This window comes from Oryctolagus cuniculus, chromosome 5 (genome assembly GCF_051225735.1).
Source record: "Oryctolagus cuniculus isolate XC-2025 breed Fujian yellow rabbit chromosome 5, ASM5122573v1, whole genome shotgun sequence".
NCBI classification, from domain to species: Eukaryota; Metazoa; Chordata; class Mammalia; order Lagomorpha; family Leporidae; genus Oryctolagus; species Oryctolagus cuniculus.
Genome location: NC_142871.1, coordinates 93,512,521 through 93,522,300, shown reverse-complemented (window position 1 = coordinate 93,522,300; position 9,780 = coordinate 93,512,521). Strand labels below are relative to the sequence as shown.

The 9,780-nt window shown below is 36.8% G+C and overlaps 1 pseudogene; it reads right to left on the bottom strand.

Moving 5' to 3' along the window:
• Positions 1 to 2,875: 2,875 nt before the first annotated feature.
• On the bottom strand, positions 2,876 to 5,125 carry LOC138849644 (large ribosomal subunit protein eL43 pseudogene; annotated as a pseudogene).
• Between the last annotated feature and the right edge of the window lie 4,655 nt (positions 5,126 to 9,780).

The following is a 9,780-nucleotide window of genomic DNA, read 5'->3' as shown; positions in this document are numbered from 1 at the left end:
ATAAAGAACTCTTACAACTCAACATCAAAAAATAAATTAAAAAGGGGCAAAGGATATGAACAGACATTTTTTCCAAAAAAGACTTACAAATAGCCAACAGATATATGAAAAAGTGTTCCATATCATCTATCAGGGATATGCAAATCAAAACCACAATTAAGTTTTAGCAGGAATACACAGAAAAGGGAAACCTTGTACAGTATTGGTGGGAATGTTAATGACTACAGCCATCAAGGAAAATAGTATGGAGCTTTCTTAAAAATTAAAAATAGAAGTGACAGATGACACAGTAATCCTGCTTATCAATATTTCCCTAAAATAAGTGGAGTAAGTATCTCTAAAGAGATACTGTTCATTGCAGAGTTACTCAGGATAGCCAAGATATGGAAACAACTAAGTGTCTATTGACAGATGAGTAAACAAAGAACATGTTGTATTTATATATGATGGAATATCACTCAGTATTTTAAAAGGTGGGGGAGTGAGAGGAGGGATATCCTGTCATTTGCAACAACATGGATAACCTGGGAGATATTACCTTAGGTGAAATAAGCTAGGCCTAAAAAGACACTCATTCAAATGTGCAATTTTTAAAAACTCAAATTCATAGAAGCAGACAGTAAAATGGTGGCTGCCAGGGACAAGAGGTATGGGAAAATTGGGAAGATATTGGGCAAAGGGTAATAAACTTTTAGCTATAAGATGAATGCATTCTGGCAATCTAATGTGTAGCACAGCAATTACAATTACTAAGACCATATTGTATACTTGAAATTTGCAGACAGTAGGTCTTACATGTTCTCACCACAAAAAAAGGTAAGTATTTGAGCTTTTGGATATATTAATTAACTTGATTGTGATAACTACAGTATATGTATTTTCACAATGCATACAAGTCAAAATACCATATTATACACCTAAAACATATGTAATCTTGTCTATTATTTACCTCAATAAAGATGGAAAAATTTTAAACTTTCCCAAATTTTGCTTACACACACACATACACAAGGGGAAAAGTGATTTTTAAAAGCAAACATTCTATGATACACAGTGATTGCAATCATCAAAACCAGAAAATATTTTAATAATGGGATAATCTAATACTTAACTTAGCCTTAAATTATCATGATTACAATAAAATGTGTATTTTTAATAAAAATAATTTCTGTGTATGTCTTCTAAGAGTAAAACATTGTAAAATCTTTTCTAGGTAGCCTAATAAATAGGTTTATTTATATGCCAAATATTTATTATTTAATAAGTTAATTAAATAGATTGATGCTATAAGCAAACTAAAAGACAGGGAACATCTCCCAAAAATAATGAATAGTTAATGTTACAACTGCAATTAATTATTTTCTCTTCCACCAGCAATAAAACAGTCGGGCTAATTGTCAACTCCTAGTTGTGACTATAAAGCCATGCCATATGCCTTAAGAGCAAGCTTAGTTTTTGGTTCTCTGTAGGGGTAACTGGAGAAATGGCAGATGAATTTAGCTAATCCAGGAGTATCAAGTCATTAAATTGAAAGTTTTTTTGTTTTTTTTTTAACTTTTATTTAATGAATATAAATTTCCAAAGTACAGCTTATGGATTACAATGGCTTCCCCCCCATAACTTCCCTCCCACCTGCAACCCTCCCCTTTCCAGCTCCCTCCCCCCTTCCATTCATATCAAGATTCATTTTCAATTCTCCTTATATACAGAACATCAGTTTAGCATACATTAAGTAAAGATTTCAACAGTTTGCACCCACATAGAAATACAAAGTGAAAAATACTGTTTGAGTACTAGTTATAGCATTAAATCACAATGTATAGCACATTAAGGACAGAGATCCTACATGAGGAGTAAGTGCACAGTGACTCCTGTTGTTGACTTAACAAATTGACACTCTTGTTTATGGCATCAGTAATCACCCTAGGCTCTTGTCATGAGTCGCCAAGGCTATGGAAGCCTTGAAAGTTTTTTTAAAAAGTGCCCATACCACTAATTTATCCACTGGAAATTACCAACTCATTTTTCTAAAAAATTACTCTAGGGCACAAATAAATCACTTGGGAAGTTTTAAGTTACAGGGTAAATTCCTGGACCCAGTAAAACTGATTACAAAGATCAAGTGCAAGGCCTAGAATCTACAAACTAATAGTCATCTCTGATGACTCTGATATTCTAAGAAACATAAGACTAAAACACAAATGATCAGCAGTTCCTAAAGTTATTTAAAAAATACAGCAGTAATCAGTAATAGCTTGTCCATATTGAAGCCTGCTATCTTTCATAAGGAATGATAGCCAAAGAGTTCAGGCCTACTACCTCTTGAGAACAAACCCATAAAAATCCAAATGGGTTTACCTATGGTGAGCTAAAAAATTTCAATTAGTTAAAAAACATATTAATTTAAAAAAAAAAAGGCACTAACCCAGACTGTAAAACCAAATAAACCAAATAAATACTGTCACAACTGTGAGACTGGTACAACTATGAGATTGATACAGCAGCCTCACTGGTAAGACATGGAATCCATCATTGTTTTTCAACAGTTCTGGAGAAAAGGAAAGATTTTATAATAGTTATATGTATCTTGACTTCATTGAACAGATTTTAAGATTGATGAGCCCAGTAAAAGGAAACAACTTATCTCTACTTTTAATGTGTCATTATGTTAAATATGACCTGTTCCCTTCCATTATTTAACAATATTTAGGTTTAATAATTTTTCCTCTGAATTTTCCCCAACCTGACATATCCAGTCTCCTTTACATGAGAGAGGAAAACATAGCAACTTTTCTTAAAACCCTATCTTTTTTTGTTGTTATTATAAAAATTAACCCATTTATAATAGGCTATTGATATCTCAAAGATGACGCCTCTACAGGTCTTTTAATTCTTTCATTCTTCTGATTGCAAACTTCACTGTGACAGTGGAAGTGGTGTTGTATGTCCAGGCACCACCAGCTACTGTTTTCATGCAGTAACCATAGTGCCAGATTCCCATGGCTGGTCTCTTCATCTTAATTTTGCTGCAGAAGGAGCAAGTATACTTGGCATGCTGGCTGATTTCAATTTTCTTACCATTTTGCGGAGCAAGGCGTCATAGTGGGTCCCGTATTTATTTACCCAGGATCCTGACCTTCCTGGTGTGTTTAGCCATATCGCCACCATCTAGGTCCCAGCCCAGAGAAAGAAAACCCTATCTTTTCTAAACATCAAATGTATCACTGATTTCTCTAGCACATGTATTAAATAATCTTCTGTTGCTTTGAATATCAAAGATATTATTTCTTTTTCAAGATATGACATCTTGAATAATCCATTTTCTCTAAGCTTGCCATATATTACTTCCCTCCAGGGAGCCAGTGCCTGTCATCTTTAAGGTAATCACAATATTCAAATGTTGTTTACCAAGGTAAGTCCAATGTCTTTGAACTAAACTCTTTCATTTTGTTTATAGGAAAGTGACTGGTTTCTGTGCTTTCATTGAAACTAAGAGATGTTCATTTAAATATACAGTAATAGATTTCTAAAATCTACATTTTGTAAAAAGGAATTAATTTCCTCTGAAAATTGAGAACAGCAATAATTAGTCCTCCCTTAAGAAAAACACTTCCTGTTGCTTTCTGATACTGCTTCCCTTAGAATATGTGCTAGGAAAGTTATGTTTTCTGTAAGGGTTATAAATGTTTTCTTGTAAATTTATGACTGTTAAGTACATAATTAAGTGAACATTTATCATTCCTACTGATAACTCTCAGTAAGAGACTTCTATATGCAAAGCCCTATAGAGGGTGGAACTGCAAAGAAAGTTCAGGCATTGAATTTCCAAATAAATGACACTTTTTTTTTTGACAGGTAGAGTTATAGACAGTGAGAGAGAGAGACAGAGAGAAAGGTCTTCTTTCCATTGGCTCACTCCTCAAATGGCCGCCACAGCCAGTGCTGCACTGATCCGAAGCCAGGAGCCAGGTGTTTCCTCCTGGTATCCCATGTGGGTGCAGGGGCCCAAGCACTTGGGCCATCCTCCACTGCCTTCCCAAGCCACAGCAGAGAGCTGGGCTGGAAGAGGAGCAACTGGGACTAGAACCCGGCATACATATGGGATGCCGGTACCACAGGCAGAGGATTAACCAAGTGAGCCACGGCACCAGCCCCCAAATAAATGACACTTCTTACATTATATGCTCACCTCCAGGACCTGGTGATGTGAATGTTTGCCCTTCCACATCTGTTCCACCAGAACAGTAAAAATAGAGCTAAACCCCATATTAAAAAAAAAAAGTGACTAAACAGTATCAGTGGCCCATAAATTTGTAAATTCTTTTTTGTTTTCAAAAGTAGTAATAGCTCATTTATGTTTTGGCTATCCTGAGCTATCCAACACAAGGATACTTCAAAAAGTTCATGGAAACAGAATTTAAAAATAAATTTTTTAGGAAGGAGGAGGAGTCTATTTTACATTTTAATTCAGAAAACAGGTACATTCAAATATTTGTAATTCTATCAGACAACCTTTTGTGAAAAAAGGAATCTAAAATACATCACTGAGGTAACTTTTATTTATTATTATTACTTAAAAGTACACACCCTTTATTTGAATACTGTTGTGATAGAGAATCATATTAACCTAGCTTTTTCAAAGTGAGCATACTGTTAACCTTAATTACAATCTATTTGCATTTATTTGTGAGCTAAAGTAACATTTATCAAAATAATTTTAATCTTCAATATTTAAGAATCCAAGAAAAAGAAAGACAATGCTGTGGCTTCTTGTTAATTTGCTTAGACCATTTAAGAATCTAGTATCAAAATTAACACCAAGAAACCAGTTAGGTTTTTTGGCATTTAAGAAAATTATTACTAAAGGACAATATGCATTACTCATATTTCAACTACACTGATGTCTTTAATTGCTAGAAATAGTCAATCAAGTCCCAACCCCTGCTACATAATTAATGCCAGGTGGAAACAGTTTTAGGAGAAGCATGAGGAATAGATAGAGGTAGACTTCCAGGTGCTTAAATATCCACAATACTTTAATTCCTCTAACAGAATTAACTTAATTTCTGAAAAAAAAAAACAAAAGTTAATCACATTTGTGAAAGGACAGAACACAAAGTGAGTACCATAAAAGCGGCGGCCATTGGAGGGTGAACCAACGGCAAAGGAAGACCTTTCTCTCTGTCTCTCTCTCTCACTGTCCACTCTGCCTGTCAAAACAAACAAACAAACAAACAAAAAAAAGTAGAGCATTTTCTTCATAGGCAAATGAGTAGTGAAGTGGATCTGAAGTGTAGATAAAATTGCTAGGTGTACAAGAAAATCATTAAACTAATTTGCCTATAATTGAGACAATAAAGTTGGAACAACTCACAGAAAATCTTAAACTTCACATATTGGAAACTTGGACTCTCTTTTTAACATTTTTTTGAAATAACATATTTTCAATTTACATTATTGTCAAAGACTTAATGCTCCACTAAATAAAGTTTTTGGATTTTGGTCATTTTGAGAGGTGCATCGTGGTATTTCCCTGTGTAATTTGCAATTCCCTAATGACATATGATGTTGAACATTTTTTTCATTTGCTTACTTACCGTCTGTTTACCTTGGGTGAGGTGTCTGTACAGACAATTATTTTTTTAGTAAGACCTTTATAATATTGATCATTTTTATTATCTCAGACTATGCTTTCGAATTAACAAGATGCTACTCTAATTCTCTCATTTTACAAATAAGAAAATTGAATCACTAGAAATGGACACCGAATCCATGAAAGCAGCTCTAAATGTACAATGAGAAGAATTAGGCTGAGAAAGCAGCAAAAACATCTGATAAAAAGTGACAGACAGAAGGAAGTAATACATGAGCAGAGTATTCAAGGAGTCAAGGGAGGCTAGAAATGAAGCAGATTTCGTGTTCATTTCTTTGAGAAAGAGCTTTGCTGGCAGCAGTTGGGCTGGGAGGCTGAGTGACAGATGGGAAAGTGGTAGACTGCCTGTGCCAGAACCCTGGACACTTGGCTTTAAAAACTTTCTGGGAGGCCTGCGCCGTGGCTCACTTGGTTAATCCTCCACCTGCAGTGCCAGTATCCCATATGGACGCTGGGTTCTAGTCCTAGTTGCTCCTCTTCCAGTCCAGCACTCTGTTGTGGCCCAGGAGGGCAGTGGAGGATGGTCCAAGTGCTTGGGCCCTGCACCCACATGGGAGACCAGGAGGAGGCACCTGGCTCCTGGCTTCGGATCAGCGCAGTGCTGGCCATGGCGGCCATTTGGGGAGTGAACCAACGGAAGGAAGACCTTTCTCTCTGACTCTCTCTCTCTCACTGTCTAACTCTTCCTGTCAAAAAAAAAAAAAAAAAAAAACACACACACACACACACAAAACAAACCCTTTCTGGGTTCTTGTTTGTTCATCTGTAAATGAAGTTATGCTTCATTAAGTTGCCAAATTTTATCTCCTTTCCTACAATATATTCTCTTTTTACTTCATCTAATTTTGTGTATACCATCTTATTTCTTGGATAATTTTGATAATTTACTTAGCATCTATCTCTCAGTGTCTTGTTATCTCTAACCAAAATTTCTTATCCCTTCTGTATGCTTAGTTATAGTTACAATAATTCCTCTACACATGTAATTATTTGTGAAAAGCAAAACAATTTATCCAAGTGAGCTTCTATTGTTATAACTATACAGGATGTTGCAATATAAACTCAAGAAACTAAGTTAAGATTTTTCTCCCTAGGGGCTGATATTGTGGCAAAGTGAGTGAAGCCACCACTTGGGGACGCCAGCATCCCTTATCAGAATGCCAGTTCAAGTGCAGATTTGAGTCCTGAATGGTTCAGCTTCTAGCTTCTGTTAATGTACCTGGGAAGGCAGCAGATGATGTCCCAAGTGCTCAGACCCCTAATACCCATATGGGATACCTGGATAGAATTCCTGGATCCTGGCTTTGTCCTGTCCCAGCCCTGGCTGTTGTGGCCATCTGGGGAATGAACCAGATTAACCTTACTATGTCTTTCAAATAAATAAATTTTTAAAAACATTTTTGTCCCCATAAGTTATATATTTTCAATATCCTATTAGCTTGCACACTACTAGTGTTTGGAATTAAATAATTTTCGAAAATTAAAATATTTATGGTAAAGCCACTTCTAATCTACTGTATTCAGAAAGTTACTATTAAGAGAAGCAGCCTATGGGCCGGCGCCGCGGCTCACTAGGCTAATCCTCCGCCTAGCGGCGCCGGCACACCGGGTTCTAGTCCCGGTCGGGGCGCTGGATTCTGTCCCAGTTGCCCCTCTTCCAGGCCAGCCCTCTGCTGTGGCCAGGGAGTGCAGTGGAGGATGGCCCAGGTGCTTGGACCCTGCACCCCATGGGAGACCAGGAAAAGCACCTGGCTCCTGGCTCCTGCCATCGGATCAGCGCGGTACGCCGGCTGCAGCGTGCCGGCCGCGGCGGCCATTGGAGGGTGAACCAACGGCAAAAGGAAGACCTTTCTCTCTGTCTCTCTCTCTCACTGTCCACTCTGTCTGTCAAAAATAAAATAAAAAAAAAATTTAAAAAAAAAATTAAAGAGAAGCAGCCTATGAAACTTAACTGAAAAGTGATCGCTGTTAAATATAAGAGTGGGAATAAGAGAGGGAAGAGATGTGCAATTCGGGACATGCTCAAGCTGACGTACCTCAAACAGTAGAGTTAGAAACATACCAGGGGATTCCAATTCAATCCCATCAAGGTGGCATGTACCAATGCCATCTCACTAGTCCCAGTGATCAATTTCTGTTCACAATTGATCATAATGATAGGACTAAGAACCAAAGGGATCACATAAAGAAGAATAGTGTCTGCAAATACTAGCTGATAGAATAAAAAAGGGAGAGAATGATCCAACATGGGAAGTGAGATACACAGCAGACCCATAGAATGTTAGATGTCCTAACAGCACTCTGGCCTCATAATCAGCCCTTAAGGCATGTGGATCTGGCTGAAATGCCCATGAGAGTATTTCAGGCATGGAAAGCCAAGACACTCTGGGGGGAAAAAAAACCTAAATGAAAGATCTCCATGAGTGAGATCCCAGTGGAAAGAACGGGTCATCAAAGAAGGAGGTACCTTTCTCTGAAGGGAGGAGAGAACTTCCACTTTGATCAGAGTCAGTGAACTCAGGGGGCTTCCATAGCCTTGGCAACTCATGACAAGAGCCTAGGGTGATTACTGATGCCATAAACAAGAGTGTCAATTTGTTAAGTCAACAACAGGAGTCACTGTGCACTTACTCCTCATGTAGGATCTTTGTCCTTAGTGTGCTGTACATTGAGATCTAATGCTATAACTAGTACTCAAACAGTATTTTTCACTTTATGTTTCTGTGTGGGAGCACACTGTTGAAATCTTTACTTAATGTATGCTCAACTGATCTTCTGTATATAAAGAGAATCGAAAATGAATCTTGATATGAATGTAAGGGGAGAGGGAGTGGATAAGGGGAGGGTTGCGGGTTGGAGGGACGTTATGGGGGGGAAGCCATTGTAATCAATATTCTGTACTTTGGAAATTTATATTCATTAAATAAAAGTAAAAAAAAAAAAAAGAAGCAGCCTATACACAAGTGAGAGTTTCACAGCTTAAATTTAAAGAACCTGACAAACATTTCTTATTCTCTTGGATACAAGCAGTGCAAGTCAGTTAAGATATAATCACAATTAATAATTGTTATGATAGTTTAATTTATAAAGAAGTATTCCTTCCCTAATTAAATGAAGCACTCAGTGCTTTGCATAAACGATTAAAATATCAAGAACTTAGATTATGTAGCTAAGCATGTGAAAAACAACAATATGTGTTAAATCAACAACAGGAGTCACTGTGCACTTACTCCCCATGTAGGATCTCTGTCTCTTAATGTGTTGTTCAATGTGAATTAATGCTATAACTAGTACTCAAACAGTATTTTATACTTTATGTTCTGTGTAGGTGCAAACTGTTGAAATCTTTACTTAATATATACTAAATCGATCTTCTGTATATAAAGAGAATTGAAAATGAATCTTGATGTGAATGGAATGGGAGAGGGAGCGGGAGTTGGGAGGGTTGCGGGTGGGAGGGAAGTTATAGGGGGTAAAAGCCATTGTAATCCATAAGCTGTACTTTGGAAATTTATATTTACTAAATAAAAGTTTAAAAAATAAACTAGATAATTTAAAAGACAACCAGTGATGTGAAATGAATTAAGGAGAAAATGAGCAAAGTGAAAAAATATTTAAACCAAAAGATTACCTAAAAATTGAAGTGTCCATAGGTCAGTCAAGCATGTACACAGTCAGGAGGTATCAAATCCAGCAGCAAAATATAGAGCAGCCCAGCCTAACAACAAGATAATATAGTAGGTAGGCTGACTTACGCTTATTTTGCCATAGAACACACACACAAGTACTTGAGAATACTTTTTATGAACTAAGTTGTAACTTTCAAGGTAAAGATATGATCATTAAACTCTGGAACTCTGTACAAGATAGACAGGGGGTGACAAACAACCAACCCTGCCTGGCTAAAGTCCCATAATCCATGTAGTATACCATAAGCCCACTCTTCCTTTCTACCTGTATCATTCAAGCCACCAGATGATAAATATCTGAAACTTATAAGAAAGAAACAAACAAACCTGGAAATGAGAAAAGGCAAGAAGGAAATCTATTTCCAGAGTCTAGGTTATTTGTGAGATAAGATAGGATATTATCTCACTTCATTTCTCAAAAGTCTGAATCCAATTACA